This window comes from Xenopus laevis, chromosome 5L (genome assembly GCF_017654675.1).
Source record: "Xenopus laevis strain J_2021 chromosome 5L, Xenopus_laevis_v10.1, whole genome shotgun sequence".
NCBI lineage: Eukaryota > Metazoa > Chordata > Amphibia > Anura > Pipidae > Xenopus > Xenopus laevis.
In genome coordinates this window covers 94,655,518-94,674,570 of record NC_054379.1, presented here as the reverse complement: position 1 = coordinate 94,674,570, position 19,053 = coordinate 94,655,518, and the positions used below count along the sequence as shown (strand labels likewise).

The following is a 19,053-nucleotide window of genomic DNA, read 5'->3' as shown; positions in this document are numbered from 1 at the left end:
CCGTGGCATCGGCTAATGGTCAGCCAGAACCTGGTGCCCCACGTTGGGCGCCAAAATTGTTAGGGACGTAATCAGTCCTGAGAGTATCTATTCCCGTCCTAATTAGTTTGTGCAAAGGTCTAGACCGGAAGAATGACACTGACACAGACAGTTCAGTATATAAAATGCTTCTTCTGCTTTATTCTAAGGCACAGAGAATTATATAGTCAAATAGGGAATTGAGTGGTAGCTCAGGATGTATGTGGTTTAGCTATTTAGCCAATAAGCATAGCATATGGCACAACATGTCCTTATTCGGAGTGTGTTTGTGCAGTCTTCTCTCAGGAAGCAGGTGCAGAGTGTCATGACCACAAGCCGTCATGACGTGTTCAGACTGACTCCTGGAGAGGTTGTAACTTGGTTTCATCTAGCAGTTTGTGATATATGGTTTTGCAAATAGCTGATCAAGGAAATAAATGAAAACGCACAGCATAACAGTAAAATAGACTTTTTACCTGAGAGATAATAAAGTAACACTGTTACCTGTCCTCCACAGGTTCCCCCATACATTTTCTAACATATGGAACATAAACTATACAGTGGGCTCATGTGTAGGGCATTATAACAACTCTATTTTCTTTATTAAGGTTCCCTGGACTTGTGTAATGTAATGTGTTTGCTGCAACATATACGTCAATTCAACTTTATAATTTTCATGCATATACAGTACTGTTTTTTATACATATGTATGTATTTCTCTTTATTAATTTTCTTCTTTCTTGTAGTACATTAATCCATTTTGAAATTCTGTTTACTCACTTCTGGGAAACCGTTAAAATAAAATTCACAGTAATAATCAGTTTTCAGCAACCTTTAGTATGTAAATGAGGGGTCCAGAGATGAAGAAAGTTATGTTTTCATCATAAATTCAATGACTGCATTAGGATTTCTAGGAGTTAGAAATTTTAGTTAATGCTTTTCAAAAAATCTAGGATAAATTTTCCCATAGTTTTTCATATCAAAGCAATGTCATTTTCATACTGTACCAGGGTTGTAAGAAGGGCATTGATATGGAATCCCAAAAATGGGTAGTAATGCTGTGGATCACAAAAAAAACCCTAAACTAGAGGTACTCGAATGCTGCCGTTTGTTCATTTCATTTCAATTGCTATCTTTCCTTTTTTATATCATCACTGTCACTATCAATTATGCAGTCTCAACTGCAAATAATGCAAATAACACTGTGAATATTACAGGTTTGTGACCTGTTATCCAGAATGCTCAGGACTTGGGGCTTTTCTGGATAAGGGATATTTCCCCCATTTCAATTGCTATCTTTCCTTTTTTATATCATCACTATGCAGTCTCAACGACACAGTTGATAGTGACTAACTTTAATATTTGAAATCAGTACTTAAGTACAAAATGATGGCCTCAAATTCGGTTAGGCTGAGATTTGGTGAGATGTGTTCTCCTAGATTCTCCTAGAAGCTCAACCTGATGGTCATTGAGGGTAACATTTGTTGTGAACACTTACAAATAATACCTCTTACCAGGAGACCATGTGCACTGTGTCATGTGTTCATCTATGTCATGGTTTTCATATTATTTTCAATAACTACCCTAGCATCAACTTACCTGATACCTCTTTCCTCTAGTTTCTTTTTCCCAGCAACTTTGCCAGATATTTGTCAGGCAAGCCCATCAGTTGGCAGCTTACATGGTCCAATAAGTTGCTATCTTGGTCTGAAGGGATAAAGCCAGAAGCTTTTATTTGCCATGTACGGCCACCTTTAGTATATGGGGCTTAGTAGCAAAAAATGCATAAATGACCCTTCTATCTACCCTCCAAATATTTGGTCAGTATTCCAACTGCAATAAAAAACGAAATGCTGATGAGGTTCTTAGGGTTACTGGACCAGGGCAAAACTTTGGCACTATTATTATACTTAGGGGCAGATGTATGAAGGGTCGAATATCGAGGGTTAATTAACCCTCGATATTCGACTAGGAACTAAAATCGTTCGACTTCGAATATCGAAGTCGAACGATTTTGCGCAAATCCTGCGATCGAACGATCGAAGGATTATTTGTTCGATCGAACGATTAAATCCTTCGAATCGAACGATTCGAAGGATTTTAATACAACGATTGAAGGAATATCCTTCGATCAAAAAATCTCAGGCAAGCCTATGGGGACCTTTCCCATAGGCTAACATTGACTTCGTATAGCTTTTAGCTGCCGAAGTAGGGGGTCGAAGTTTTTCTTAAAGAGACAGTACTTCGACTATCGAATGGTCGAATAGTAGAACGATTTTTACTTTGAATCGTTCGATTCGAAGTTGAAGTAGTAGTCGAAGGTCGAAGTAGCCCATTCGATGGTCGAAGTAGCCCAAAAAACACTTCGAAATTCTTTTTTTAATTCGAATCCTTCACTCGAGCTTTGTAAATGTGCCCCTTAATGTTTTTCTTTATGTTTATGTCACCAGAGCATTTAATGTTTTAGCTAATAATATTATTGCAAGATTTGTGGGCTAATGATAAGAGCTGTGATAAATGCTACCACTTGAGAAATAATGCAAATAACACTGTGAATATTACAGATATGGGACTTGTTATCCAGAATGCTCAGGACTTGGGGCTTTTCTGGATAAGGGATCTTTCCCTAATTTGGATCTCCGTACCTTAAATCTACTAAAAAATAATTTAAACATTAATTAAACCCAACAGAATTGTTTTGCCTCCATTGAGGATTAATCATATTTTAGCTGTTATTAAGTATGGGCACATGACTAAGCACCCTGAGGGGTGCGAAACGCGTAGGGTGGATGGAGATGCAGCTATATTTTTAACTTTTCTACCAATAAATTTATTTTTTAACTGAATATCTATGGTCTTGTGGATCCGTTTGAGTGCCGGTCAGCTCTGCTTTCTTATCTTCTGCTGTACCGCTCCCTAAAGCTGGGGGTCTGGGGCTGGTGCACCTGGACCACTTTCACTGTTCGGTGAGTTACTTTACAAACAATTCTGGAGCACCTTGTTCTCCACTAACTATTTTAAGGTGATAACCCCCAAAGAAATTGAGCGATTTGGCATCAAATCTGAAATATTTCCATGATTCGAGTTATCTCTCGATTTTATTGAGTCTTTTCCCGACCCAACTTTTTCAAATTATTTTATTAATAATTAAGATAAAACCATGAATGGGAGTTTGGTCGAGGTTGGTTTCATACAAAGATGAATAATATATAGGTTACCTAATTGAAATGGATATGAAAATAAGGTACATGTTTTATTAACTGTGTACAGTGGTTTATGTTTTGTTTTTTGTTTTTCCTTCACTCCTGTGATACTTTTCAAGACAAATTACCTAAAATAATGGAAGGGTTTTATATGAACTTCAATATAATGTACTGTTACCGCAAATTGGCAAAAACTGTGTTTGCTTCAGAAACACTGATACAAATAATATGCTATGTAACCATGGGGGCAGCCATTCATGTTAAATAGTAAAATGTACATGTTTACACAGCAGATAGGTTAGCTCTGTAGAATATTATTTTAGCTCTTCCGCAGGAAAAAAAAAAACAAGGGTCAAATGCCATTCATAGCTCTCTACAAGACTGTAAAATGAAAACTACTCTTGGGGGCCGATTCACCAAGGGTCGAATATCGAGGGTTAATTAACCCTCGATATTCGACTGGGAATTAAAATCCTTCGACTTCGAATATCGAAGTCGAAGGATTTTAGCACAAATACTTCGATCGTTCGATCGAAGGAATAATCCTTCGATCGAACGATTAAATCCTTCGATCGAACGATTAAATCCTTCGATCGAACGATTAAATCCTTCGAATCGAACGATTAAATCCTTCGAATCGAACGATTCGAAGGATTTTAATCCAACATTCGAAGGATTATCCTTCGACCAAAAAAACTTAGGCAAGCCTATGGGGACCTTCCCCATAGGCTAACTTTGAGTTCGGTAGGTTTTAGATGGCGAACTAGGGGGTCGAAGTTTTTTCTTAAAGAGACAGTACTTCGACTATCGAATAGTCGAATAGTCGAACGATTTTTGGAGGCCGATTCACTATGGGTCGAATATCGAGGGTTAATTAGCCCTCGATATTCGACTAGGAATTAAAATCCTTCGACTTCGAATATCGAAGTCGAAGGATTTAGCGCAGATAGTTCGATCGAATCATCGAAGGATTATTCCTTCGATCGAACGATAAAATCCTTCGAATCGAACGATTCGAAGGATTTTAATCCAATAATCGAAGGAATATCCTTCGATCAAAAAAAGTTATCCAAGCCTATGGGGACCTTCCCCATAGGCTAACATTGACTTCAGTAGCTTTTAGATGGCGTACTAGGGGGTCAAAGTTTTTTTGAAAGAGACAGTACTTCGACTATCAAATGGTCGAATAGTCGAACGATTTTTACGTCGAATAGTTCGATTCAAAGTCGTAGTCGAAGGTCGAAGTAGCCCATTCGATGGTCGAAGTAGCCCAAAAAAAACTTCAAAATTTGAAGTTTTTTACCTTCGAATCCTTCACTCGAAGTTAGTGAATTGGCCCCTTAATCTGCAGGTGCGGGATCAACAGATCTGGAGTTCATGGGTGCCATCTTCAGCTGCTTCGGTAATGTTCGGAATGAGTCCGGCCCTTCGGCAATTTTTGTTTTTTCGCATGCACCGATATGCCAGCGTCATTCCGAAGATTACCGAAGAGAAGAAGATGGCTGCCATGAACTCCACTGGACAGAATCTGCACGGAGGGGTAAATAAAGAGTAAGGGGTATTTGCCCAGGGTAGCAGCTAGGCTGGGGGGAGGGAGAGGGGTCTATGTAGGGTAGGGGGGTAGGGTTTTTTTTAACTTTTGGTTTGAATTCTCCTTTAGGTTGAGCTCAACAGAAGCTGACCTAACACCAGCTGGCCTATCTTAGTGAGGTTTAATGGCAAGGCATTCAGCTGGGCTATTATCTGAAGTATTAGTCCCCCTGCCCTGGACAGCATCAGTTCTCCCTTTTGTCATCCAAAGAGAATGAGGTCAATGTTTAGGTTTCCCAGGACAATCACCTTTTTTGCTTTCTGGACCATCTTGAGGGGAGGCTGTTGGACTGGTAGTATGATTTCCTTGCAAATACAAATTCTGCCGTAAAACTCTTACATAAGAGTAAAAAACAATTCATATAAATAAACTAATAAAATGTATAATTAAAACTATCTAGTATTACAAATGCTTGTGTGAACATTTTCATTGTGAAATAGAACAATCATTCAACATTGAAGGCAGGTGCAAAGTTTTAAAAAATGAGCATAAAATGCAAAATAAATAAACTACCACAGGACTCTGTGCTCCATTTCTCTGCCTGTATGAACACGACGATGCCTGTAATCGGCAGCAAAATATTCATGCAAATACCCAGAGCCACGGAAATCTTTGATTTGTGACTTACACACACACCATGCAGAGCACTGACACGCAGAACAGTTCTGTTTTTGGATTTTGTATATGCGTAGGATTATGTGTCAAACATGTTAGGTGTTTATTCTATTCAATGGGGTGTTGAAAAAAAACTGCCTAACCCATTGTTTTATCCTCTTTTGAGTGGAAGCTCAAAGGCATAGTTACTTTTCATAACAAAATAAAAGCTCTACAGGGAACTAGCTACAATAGAAAGTACTACACAGCTAATCATGTCTTCTTGCCTAACATAAATAAAATGAATATAAAATAGTGCCTCTAGTGTTTTATTTACCTAAACCAGCTTTTCAAACATTCCATTTCCACATCTCTAATGTAGATTTTTCAGCAGTTTCTTAAAGTACTTAAAGGATAATGACACCCCGAAAAATGAAGGTCTCCACAGAAATATACAGGTTCAGCTGTTTCTATACTACCAAAGGATATTTTCTTGAAATACTTTGCAAAACATCCGCTTGTTGCACCTGCCCTGAAACTGGTCAGTTACTTAAAGGATCTAATCCGTGTGCTTGGTTGCTTGCCAGTGACTGTACAATTTGAATCAAATACTGCAAAATGTGACTTTTACATTGTGAATAAGGTTACTGCTATACTTGGAAGGGATCTCTTTGCTGCATTAAACCTACAATTAATTGATGGTCTCATTACTACAGCACAAGTGCCTGCCACACAGTCAGTGTCTAAAATTTCACCACAACAATTCACTGGACTGTGCAAAGAACTTTGTACACAACGATAAGTTGAGACCAGATATAAAACTAGTACCATTCCCTGATTCAGCATGGGAAAAACTTGCTATTGATACTGTGGGTCATTTTACAGATGTTCCTATAGACTGCAGATTTGCTATAACCTTGATGGACTATTACAGTAAATGGACAGAAATTGCATTTGTTTCTCATATAACATCAGCTACAGTAATAACATTTCTGTGTACAGTCTTTAGCAGAAAAGGTAATCCAAAGGAGTTAATATCGGACAACACACCACAGTTTGCCTGTATGAGTTTGAATCCTTTCTGAGAGAGAGGAATATTGTGCATAGGAAATCTTCAGCGTATTACCCACAAGCAAATGGAGAAATCAAGCGATTCAACAGAAGTCTGAAAGAAGCACTACAGACAGCAAAACATGGTGCCAGAGAAGTACACTTTCAGCCTGGATCTTTAGTCAGAATTAAGAAACCAGGAATACAGAAACAAGGACAATCTAAATTTACTACACCTCTTGAAGTGAGACGCCAGTGAGGACCATACACATAATAACTGTCTGATGACGCATATGGAATGCAAGTCGTCTTGCTCCTGTTAGATATGACTTTGGAGAAGCTCCATTTGATGAAGGACATTTTCCTACTCCTGATGTCAACTGCAATAAGCCTGAAGAAAGTGAACCTATAAGTCGTACTGAGAGAATCAGAAAACTACCTGCATGGACCAAGGACTTTGTTATGTGAAGAATGTATAATATTGTTTTCAAATTCATACTGTTTAATTGTTGCTATTAATTATAGTTGTGCAAATGCTTTCCTACTGTAGGGGGAATATTTGGTGTTTATACAAATGGCCTGCAGGTGTCAGTGTCTACATGAGTTACTGTGCTTAAAAGTGAAAGCTTACTGTTGTGTAATGCCTGCATGACTCTAATAATAAAGCACTGATATACCCTACTCATCCTCGGCTACCCAAAACATAACACAAACCATACATATTAGGTCACATGAGCCAATTAATGGGCAAAGTTTGGTCTACTGCTTATACACTTCTTCCTGTTACAGTTAGAGCTGTATTATTTGTGGTCAGGTGATCTCTGAGACAGCACACAGACCATTAGGAGATGGTGGCTCAAGGCAAGAGATGAAAAAGGACAATATTTACTTATATATATATATATATATATATATATATATATATATATATATATATATATATATATTTTATTATTATTTTTATTTTATTTTTATTTATTTATTTTTTTAATTTGGTAAGACAATTTAATAGGCCACTTAATAGGATATAAACTGTTGCTTAAGTATTCATTTTTGGGGGTTAAGCTTTCCATTAGAACTGGTCACCAGTTTTATAATATTTTGCACACTACTACTTAACATTTCTCATGTTATCATTGTGTTATCCATATTGTGATATCCTTGGCATTACTGCTTTTCCACAGAATTCATGTATATTTCTTTTTACTATCTACAGTACATAAGAGGACCTTGTTAAAGGCTCGTCATCGACATCACTCTTATTATGATCTCTTTCATTAGGCAACAACTTCAGCAGCTGCAGCTGCATCATCAACTGTGCAATTAGTGGATTGTGGTGGCACACCAGCTGTCAAACATTCTCAATAGGAATCCTTAACCATAAATATAGAAATTGCATTTCCTTGTTACAACTAAGACTTAGCACACTTTGAAGTAAGAAATTACATTTTTAAAGTCTTTGTTTACAACCTGTGCTAAGGCCGCTGTAGGGACAGCAATCCCTAACTGAAAGCAATTTAGTAGAGAAAACAGAAATGATGCTGCTTACTGTAAGTCTTCAACATACAATCTTACTTGGTGTTGGCATTTATCTTATAACCTTATATTTTATAATGTTTTCTGCTGTACAGAAGAAATTACTTTTTTTGAGTAATGAAGAAAGACAGATCCTCTAATTATGGACTTTTTTCATTTCAGTGAGAAAAAGGTTTATCAAGTGAAAACTCATGGACAAGATACAATTTGAGATGCAAGCCAGAAAAAATGATCTTACTGTTTATCACATGAAAACTCTATTAAAGCCTATGGGAAAACACTGGAACTGAATTATGAGAAAGATTTTTTTCTCCTTGAATTGAATCTCATGAATAAGTTTTCATGTGATAAACCATGAGATAACTTTTTCTCACTTTATTGAATCTGGCCCTATGTATGATATATACCACCAGGCATGGATTCCCAGCAAATTTCCGCACCTGCAAATTGTTTCGCAAAACTGCTGTGAAAATTTACCAGCCAAAAAATTCACTGCGACAAAAAAGTCTCTTGTGTAAAAATTGTTGTGTGTCAAAATAATTTTGACGCCCATTGATTAATGCATTTGGACAAAAAAGTTGCACTTCTAAAAATTGTCGAGAGCATAAAAATTGTCGCACGTCAAAAATAATTTTGATGCCCATTGACTTTAATGCATTTCGTGAATTTTTCGTAGCTTCGCAATTTTTTAGGAGGTTTCACAAAAAAAAAACTGGTTCATACAACTCACCAGGTACTGAAAAAGGCCCAGGTGCACCACCCCGAGCCTTCAGCTAGGGAGCAGATCCAATTGTATTGATGAAGAGCAAGCACTCAAATAGGTGTATAATAAAACACAGTCGTTTATTTAGGTCATGATAGAGTTTTTTAAAACTCCCATAAACTCCCATTAATTTAAAATTCGACCAATCGAAAAATTTTTTATAAAATCGAATATTCTCTATTCAGACGAATTGAATCGACCTGAAAACTCGAGTTGAATTCGAATTAGAAAAACTCAACTTTAAAAAAACCTTGATTTGAGTTTTTTTCTCTGAAAAAACTTGGATGTCAGGAAGGCTGCAAACATCACCACATTGATCCCTGGACCTCTCCCATTGACTTATACAGTAATTCGGCAGGTTGTAGATGGTGAATAGTGAAATTCAAGTTCTTAAAAGGCCAGAGTATGATAAATCTTGAAATTCGAATTAAAACTCAAGTCGAGTTTAGATAATTCACAATTCGAATTTGAGAGTTTTGACCAAAAAAATTAGAAAATTTGAATTCGAATTTTCACTTCGATTCTTAATAATCTGCCCCTTCGTGTTAAAAAATACTTCATCATAGAAGTGGATGGATGTCAGGAAGGCTGCAAACATCACCACATTGATCCCTGGACCTCTCCCATTGACTTATACAGTAATTCGGCAGGTTGTAGATGGTGAATAGTGAAATTCAAGTTCTTAAAAGGCCAGAGTATGATAAATCTTGAAATTCGAATTAAAACTCAAATCGAGTTTAGATAATTCATAATTCGAATTTGAGAGTTTTGACCAAAAAAATTAGAAAATTTGAATTCAAATTTTCACTTCGATTCTTAATAATCTGCCCCTTCGTGTTAAAAAATACTTCATCATAGGCTTAAGCAAAAGAGTAATTTACACTGTCAGAAGTCTATTATTGCTGTCAAAGCCTCTTTATTGCTTAAAAAGTCTTTTACCCATTGTAGAACCCAAGTAATTACAGTACATAACTTGATCAACCTTACAGCAAAGAAACCTACTGTATATAGGTTACTAAGATTGAAACACAACACATTGAGACAAATATTCCACTTGGTACTTCAGACGGAGTGCTCTGGTGTCGTGGCAACTGCTATAGTCTTATCTTAGATATAACTTCTGTATGTCTAACAATTTATGTGGTATTTTTGGTATCTATTTATATGTGTGTGTGTAAATTTTTAAGATGATTGCCTACATATTTATTTGAAAAAACATACCGTTTAATCATTTGTGTTTCTGTAATTATGCTGTAGTTCTTGAGACAATAACATTTCTGATTCTGACACTGAAATTAATGCTTGTTGCAGTGATGTGTGATTTTAAGGCTTACATATTTCAAGTTACAGGGCTGGGTGCAAATACTGGCACCGAAATGCAGAACCAGCATCTACTTGCATTAATCTGTATCAATACTTAGGGATGTAGCGAACGTCGGAAAAAAAGTTCGCGAACATATTCGCGAACTTGCGCAAAAATGCGAGCGGTTCGCGAACGGTTCGCAAACCCCATAGACTTCAATGGGAAGGCGAACTTTAACATCTAGAAAAGACATTTCTGGCCAGAAAAATGATTTTAAAGTTGTTTAAAGGGTGCAACGACCTGGACAGTGGCATGCCAGAGGGGGATCAAGGGCAAAAATGTATCTGAAAAATCTGCCTGTGTGTGCTTGGAAGAGATAGTGTAGGGGGAGAGCTGTTAGTGATTTCAGGGACAGATGATAGTAAGTTTGCTGGCTAGTAATCTGCTTGATACTGCTCTGTATTGGAGGGACAGAAGTCTGCAGGGATTTGAGGGACATTTTAGCTTAGGTAGCTTTGCTGGCTAGTAATCTACTGTTCTCTTTAAACAACTGCCATACGTTGACCTTGTAGGCATTGTTTGCCCAGTTTTTTTGGACGCAGCCACTGAAGCACAGTTGCCAGAAAAAATATGCCATATAAATGCTGAAAATAGTCATTTTTCGCCATACGTTGACCTTGTAGACATTGTTTGCCCAGTTTTTTTGGACGCAGCCACTGAAGCACAGTTGCCAGAAAAAATATGCCATATAAATGCTGAAAATAGTAATTTTTCGCCATACGTTGACCTTGTAGACATTGTTTGCCCAGTTTTTTTGGTTGCAGCCACTGAAGCACAGTTGCCAGAAAAAATATGCCACATAAATGCTGAAAATAGTCATTTTTTGCCATATACGTTGAGTCAACGTATGGCAAAAAATGACTATTTTCAGCATTTATATGGCATATTTTTTCTGGCCTCTGTGCTTCAGTGGCTGTGGCCAAAAAAACTGGGCAAACAATGCCTACAAGGTCAACGTCGTTGACCTTGTAGGCATTGTTTGCCCAGTTTTTTTGGCCACAGCCACTGAAGCACAGAGGCCAGAAAAAATATGCCATATAAATGCTGAAAATAGTCATTTTTTTGGTCGCAGCCACTGAAGCACAGTTGCCAGAAAAATTATGCCATATAAATGCTGAAAATATAAATTTTTTTGGTTGCAGCCACTGAAGCACAGAGGCCAGAAAAATTATGCCATATAAATGCAGAAAATATGCATTTTTTTGGTCGCAGCCACTGAAGCACAGTTGACAGAAAAATTATGCCATATAAATGCTGAAAATATAAATTTTTTTGGTTGCAGCCACTGAAGCACAGAGGCCAGAAAAATTATGCCATATAAATGCAGAAAATATGCATTTTTTTGGTCGCAGCCACTGAAGCACAGTTGCCAGAAAAATTATGCCATATAAATGCTGAAAATAGTAATTTTTTTGGTTGCAGCCACTGAAGCACAGAGGCCAGAAAAATTATGCCATATAAATGCAGAAAATATGCATTTTTTTGGTCGCAGCCACTGAAGCACAGTTGACAGAAAAATTATGCCATATAAATGCTGAAAATATAAATTTTTTTGGTTGCAGCCACTGAAGCACAGAGGCCAGAAAAATTATGTCATATAAATGCAGAAAATAGGCATTTTTTTGGTCGCAGCCACTGAAGCACAGAGGCCAGAAAAAATTAAACCAGTAGGGTTTGCACCCTAGTTTGTAACGGTGGCGGAGGGAGGAGGAGGACGCTAAAGGACAGCTGTGTGTGGAGTCATGAGGCTTGAAGAGAAGGACAGCTGCATAGAAGTCAGAACAAGTCTTCCGGCGTGCAGTAACCCTCCGAGATCCACCCCTCATTCATTTTAATAAAGGTCAGGTAATCGACACTTTTGTGACCTAGGCGAGTTCTCTTCTCAGTTACAATCCCTCCTGCTGCACTGAAGGTCCTTTCTGAGAGCACACTTGAGGCTGGGCAAGACAAGAGGTTCATGGCAAATTGTGACAGCTCTGGCCACAGATCAAGCCTGCGCACCCAGTAGTCCAGGGGTTCATCGCTCCTCAGAGTGTCGATATCTGCAGTTAATGCCAGGTAGTCCGCTACCTGCCGGTCGAGGCGTTCTTTGAGGGTGGATCCAGAAGGGTTGTGGCGCTGCCTTGGACAGAAAAACATTTGCATGTCTGACGTTACAGACTGGCCAAAGGGCTTTGTCCTTGCAGGTGTGCTCGTGGCAGGATTACTGGCACCTCTGCCCCTGGAATGTTGATGAGTTCCTGAAGTGACATCACCCTTAAAAGCATTGTACAACATGTTTTGCAGGCTGGTTTGTAAATGCCGCATCTTTTCGGACTTGTGGTATGTTGGTAACATTTCTGACACTTTATGCTTGTACCGAGGGTCTAGTAGCGTTGCGACCCAGTACAGGTCCTTCTCCTTAAGCCTCTTGATACGGGGGTCCTTCAACAGGCATGACAGCATGAAAGACCCCATTCTCACAAGGTTGGATGCAGAGCTATCCATCTCCGCTTCCTCATTATCAAGGACTGCATCATCCACGGTCTCCTCCCCCCAGCCACGTACAAGACCAGGGGTCCCCAAAAGGTCACCACTAGCCCCCTGGGAAGCCTGCTCCTGTTGGTCCTCCTCCTCCTCCTCCACAAAGCCACCTTCCTCCTCTGACTCCACTTCTGGCACCTCTCCCTGCGTTGCAGCATGTGCCTGGGTTCGTTCTGGTGATTCCGACCAGAAATCGTGCGCTTCCAGCTCCTCGTCACGCTGGTCTACAGCCTCATCTGTCACTCGTCGCACGGCACGCTCCAGGAATAAAGCGAAGGGTATTAGGTCGCTGATGGTGCCTTCGGTGCGACTGACCATATTTGTCACCTCTTCAAAAGGTCGCATGAGCCTGCAGGCATCGCGCATAAGCACCCAGTAACGGGGGAAAAAAATCCCCAGCTGTGCAGATCCAGTCCTACCACCCAGTTCAAAAAGGTACTCGTTGACGGCCCTTTGTTGTTGCAGCAGACGTTCCAACATAAGGAGCGTTGAATTCCAGCGAGTCTGGCTGTCAGAAATCAAACGCCTGACTGGCATGTTGTAGCGCTGCTGAATGTCAGCAAGGCGTGCCATGGCTGTGTAGGAACGTCTGAAATGGGCCGACACCTTTCTGGACTGGGTGAGAACGTCCTGGAATCCTGGGTACTTGGAGACAAAACGTTGGACTATTAAATTTAACACATGTGCCATGCAGGGCACATGTGTTAAATTGCCTAGTCTCAACGCTGCCAACAGATTGCTTCCATTGCCACACACCACTTTTCCGATCTGCAGTTGGTGTGGGGTCAGCCACCGATCGGCCTGTGACTGCAGAGATGACAGGAGTACAGATCCGGTATGGTTTTTGCTTTCCAGGCACGTCATCCCCAAGACAGCGTGACAACGGCGTACCTGGCACGTCGAATAGCCTAGGGGGAGCTGGGGGTGCACAGGTGTGGAGGAGGAGAAGGAGGACCCAGCAGCAGAGTAAGAAGAAGAAGAAGACGAGGTAGAGAGCGATGGAGGAGTAGAGGTGGTGGCAGAACCGCGTGCAATCCGTGGCGGTGACACCAACTCCACTGTTGTTGTTGAGCTACCCATTCCCTGCTTCCCAGCCATTACCAAGTTCACCCAGTGGGCAGTGTAGGTGACATACCTGCCCTGACCATGCTTGGAGGACCATGCGTCAGTAGTCATATGGACCTTTGGCCCAACACTAAGTGACAGAGATGCGGTAACTTGGCTCTGCACATGTTGGTACAGGTGTGGTATTCCCTTTTTAGAAAAAAAATTGCGGCTGGGTACCTTCCACTGCGGTGTCCCAATTGCTACAAATTTGCGGAAGGCCTCAGAGTCCACCAGCTGGTATGGTAAAAGCTGGCGGGCTAAGAGTGCAGACAAGCCAGCTGTCAGACGCCGGGCAAGGGGGTGACAGTCAGACATTGGCTTCTTACGCTCAAACATGGCCTTCACAGAAACTTGGCTGGTGGCAGATGACTGGGAATGGGAACAGGTGGTCAAGGTGGAAGGCGGAGTGGAGGGTGGTTCAGACGGGTCAAGGAGAGCAGAGGTAGAGCAGTAAGATGCTGGACCAGAAGGAGTGTGGCTTTTAGTTTGCCTGTTGCCTTTGAGGTGTTGCTCCCAAAGTGCTTTGTGCTTGCCGCTCATGTGCCTTCGCATAGAAGTTGTACCTATGTGGCTGTTGGGCTTACCAAGGCTCAGTTTCTGACTGCACTCATTGCAAATTACAATGCTTTTGTCAGAGGCACACACATTAAAAAAATCCCACACTGCTGACTTTTTGGAAGTGTGCGATCTGGCGGTAACAGTAGAAGTTGGCGGAGTTGGCGGTATTGGCGGCAATGGCGGGTGCGTTGGCCGGCTGAACACAGGTGCCGATACATGTTGTTGCCCTACTGATCCCTGCGGGCTGTCCTCCCTGCTTCTTCTAAGTCTTATTCTCCTACTGCCTCTCTGACTCTCCGTCTCTCCATCTGAACTACCCTCCTCTTGCTCTCTTCTACTAGGCACCCACAAAACATCAATCTCCTCATCATCATTCTCCTCAGATGCATCAATTTCTTCTGACACATCACAGAAGGAAGCAGCAGCGGGGACCTCCTCCTCATCACTCATTATGTCCATCTCTATCGTGTTCTCTGCCAGAATTAAATCTGGTGTAAGGTCCTCATCTCCTTCATCTTCTTCTGGCAATAATGGTTGCGCATTACTCAGTTCAAGAAACTCATGGGAAAATAACTCCTCTGACCCCAGTGAAGAAGGGGCACCGGTGGTGGAGGAAGTGTTACGTGGGGTGGCCATAGCAGTGGAGGATGAGGAGGATGTTGTGGTAAAGTTAGAAACGGTAGAGGATGGGGTGTGCTGTGTAAGCCAGTCAACTACCTCTTCAGCATTTTGGGAGTTCAGGGTCATTGGCTTTTTAAAACTGGGCAATTTGCTAGGGCCACAGGATTGCATAGCAGCACGGCCCCTAGCACGGCCTCTGCGTGGCGGCCTGCCTTTGCCTGGCATTATTTTTAAAAAAACAACAACAACAACAAAAACTCAGTTGGTTTTTCTGGAAACGATAATACACACAGCTAGATGGCGGGTTGAAGAAAACACTGTGCAAATAATGCCTACAAAGTCAACGTATACACTACTACAGCGGTGGATACGGATTACGTAAAATATATGAATGCTGCTTGAAAAAAAGTAACTCAAGTGGTTTTTCTAGAGACGATAATATTATCAATATTTAGACAAAATGTGAACAAGGTCACACAGCTCGATGGCGGGTTGAAGAAAACAGTGTGCAAATAATGCCTACAAGGTCAACGTATACACTACTACAGCGGTGGATACGGATTACGTAAAATATATGAATGCTGCTTGAAAAAAAGTAACTCAAGTGGTTTTTCTAGAGACGATAATATTATCAATATTTAGACAAAATGTGAACAAGCTCACACAGCTCGATGGCGGGTTGAAGAAAACACTGTGCAAATAATGCCTACAAGGTCAACGTATACACTACTACAGCGGTGGATACGGATTACGTAAAATATATGAATGCTGCTTGAAAAAAAGTAACTCAAGTGGTTTTTCTAGAGACGATAATATTATCAATATTTAGACAAAATGTGAACAAGCTCACACAGCTCGATGGCGGGTTGAAGAAAACAGTGTGCAAATAATGCCTACAAGGTCAACGTATACACTACTACAGCGGTGGATACGGATTACGTAAAATATATGAATGCTGCTTGAAAAAAAGTAACTCAAGTGGTTTTTCTAGAGACGATAATATTATCAATATTTAGACAAAATGTGAACAAGCTCACACAGCTCGATGGCGGGTTGAAGAAAACACTGTGCAAATAATGCCTACAAGGTCAACGTATACACTACTACAGCGGTGGATACGGATTACGTAAAATATATGAATGCTGCTTGAAAAAAAGTAACTCAAGTGGTTTTTCTAGAGACGATAATATTATCAATATTTAGACAAAATGTGAACAAGGTCACACAGCTCGATGGCGGGTTGAAGAAAACAGTGTGCAAATAATGCCTACAAGGTCAACGTATACACTACTACAGCGGTGGATACGGATTACGTAAAATATATTATGGCTGCTTGAAAAAAGTGACTCCGGTGTTTTTTCTGGAGACGGTAATATTATGGATATTTAGACAGAATGTGAACAAGGTCACACAGCTCGATGGCGGGTTGAAGAAAACAGTGTGCAAATAATGCCTACAAGGCCAACGTATACACTACTACAGCGGTGGATACGGATTACGTAAAATATATGAATGCTGCTTGAAAAAAGTGACTCCGGTGTTTTTTCTGGAGACGGTAATATTATGGATATTTAGACAGAATGTGAACAAGGTCACACAGCTCGATGGCGGGTTGAAGAAAACAGTGTGCAAATAATGCCTACAAGGCCAACGTATACACTACTACAGCGGTGGATACGGATTACGTAAAATATATGAATGCTGCTTGAAAAAAGTGACTCCGGTGTTTTTTCTGGAGACGGTAATATTATGGATATTTAGACAGAATGTGAACAAGGTCACACAGCTCGATGGCGGGTTGAAGAAAACAGTGTGCAAATAATGCCTACAAGGCCAACGTATACACTACTACAGCGGTGGATACGGATTACGTAAAATATATGAATGCTGCTTGAAAAAAGTGACTCCGGTGTTTTTTCTGGAGACGGTAATATTATGGATATTTAGACAGAATGGGAACAAGGTCACACAGCTCGATGGCGGGTTGAAGAAAACAGTGTGCAAATAATGCCTACAAGGCCAACGTATACACTACTACAGCGGTGGATACGGATTACGTAAAATATATTATGGCTGCTTGAAAAAAGTGACTCTGGTGTTTTTTCTGGAGACGGTAATATTATGGATATTTAGACAGAATGTGAACAAGGTCACACAGCTCGATGGCGGGTTGAAGAAAACAGTGTGCAAATAATGCCTACAGGCCAACGTATACACTACTACAGCGGTGGATACGGATTACGTAAAATATATGAATGCTGCTTGAAAAAAGTGACTCCGGTGTTTTTTCTGGAGACGGTAATATTATGGATATTTAGACAGAATGGGAACAAGGTCACACAGCTCGATGGCGGGTTGAAGAAAACAGTGTGCAAATAATGCCTACAAGGCCAACGTATACACTACTACAGCGGTGGATACGGATTACGTAAAATATATTATGGCTGCTTGAAAAAAGTGACTCCGGTGTTTTTTCTGGAGACGGTAATATTATGGATATTTAGACAGAATGTGAACAAGGTCACACAGCTCGATGGCGGGTTGAAGAAAACAGTGTGCAAATAATGCCTACAAGGCCAACGTATACACTACTACAGCGGTGGATACGGATTACGTAAAATATATTATGGCTGCTTGAAAAAAGTGACTCCGGTGTTTTTTCTGGAGACGGTAATATTATGGATATTTAGACAGAATGTGAACAAGGTCACACAGCTCGATGTCGGGTTGAAGAAAACAGTGTGCAAATAATGCCTACAGGGCAAATAATGCCTAAAAGGTCAACTTATACACTACTACAGCGGTAGTAAAATAAAAAAAAGTAAAATAAAAAAAAAATGAATATTAAAAAAAAAAAATTAAAGTTGGTGCTGCTGAACTACTAGGAGCAGCAGATTAGCACACCAGTCCCACTCCCCAACACTGCTAGACTAATAGCACTGGGCTCTTATAGTAGTAGTAGTAGTAGTAGTAGTAGTAGTAGTAAAACAACAAAAAAATAAATAAAAGCAGTCCTTACAAGGACTACTGTTATTGCAGCAGTCAGCAGATGAGATCAGAAGCAGGACAGCTGCCCACTGCAGCTACATACAGAGCACTGCAGTAGAAGGTAGATTACTAGCCAGCAAAGCTACCTAAGCTTAAATGTCCCTCAAACCCCTGCAGACTTCTGTCCCTCCAATAACAGAGCAGTATCAAAACGATTACTAGCCAGCAAACTTTCAACTGTCCCTGAAATCACTAACAGGCAGCAGCTCTCTCCCTACACTATCTCTTCAGCACACACAGGCAGAGTGAAAAAACGCTGCAGGGCTTCGGTTTTTATAGGGAAGGGGAGTGGTCCAGGGGAGAGCTTCCTGATTGGCTGCCATGTACCTGCTGGTCTGGGGTGAGAGGGCAAAAAAAAGCGCCAACAATGGCGAACCCAAAATGGCGAACGTCGCGCGACGTTCGCGAACTTCCGGCGAGCGCGAACACCCGATGTTCGCGCGAACAAGTTCGCCGGCGAACAGTTCGCGACATCTCTATCAATACTGTGCTAATATAATGGTTGGGCTTTCTTTGCAGAATAGGGAGCAAGGTACAGTATACTTTGGTACAAGAGAGCCCCAAACTTTACACCTGCTTTAAGTATGTGATAATTCAAGGGTTCCTTCCTATAGTGCACCACAGCTACATCTATCAAAACCCCCTCAAATACTAACATAATGTAGTTCAGTTCAAGGTACAAGTACAGAGGAATATGTATAGATGGAAGTGCCTTAGAGAATAGAATTTAAATGGACACACTGTTTTGCTTTGTTATGGTATTAACGAATGAGCCCTTTTATCAGTATCATCACTAAAATGAAGCTAAGACTACATTAATGCCACAGGTTTGCATATGTGTAATTTTACCCTTTTACAAGTGCTGGCTTATTCTAAAAAGAGGTCCTTATTTTTAATTCCAAATTTAAATGTAGCCTTCATGCTGAAGCTGAAGAGATAGCACAGATCCAGTGCAGCCATCCGATTGGTTTGGTAGTGGTTTTACATAAAATTAATTTCTAAACAAAGAATAGCATAGCGATAGCACTTGCCCGTCAGGTTTCTTAATTTTAGTGAAATTAGGTCCCATTCACAAAAT

At 40.4% G+C, this 19,053-nt stretch overlaps 1 protein-coding gene and 1 long non-coding RNA gene across 2 annotated transcripts in view; one reads left to right on the top strand and one right to left on the bottom strand.

The window, feature by feature from the left end:
- Nucleotides 1-19,053, bottom strand: part of LOC121393748 — a 132,489-nt gene that overhangs the window by 5,220 nt on the left and 108,216 nt on the right. The window contains exon 3 of the long non-coding RNA XR_005961309.1: nucleotides 1,618-1,725. This is a non-coding gene — a long non-coding RNA (uncharacterized LOC121393748). The remainder of the gene's footprint in view (nucleotides 1-1,617; nucleotides 1,726-19,053) is intronic.
- The window catches only part of mei4.L (meiosis-specific 4 homolog (S. cerevisiae) L homeolog), a 53,487-nt gene that overhangs the window by 11,096 nt on the left and 23,338 nt on the right, over nucleotides 1-19,053 (top strand). The window lies entirely within an intron of this gene.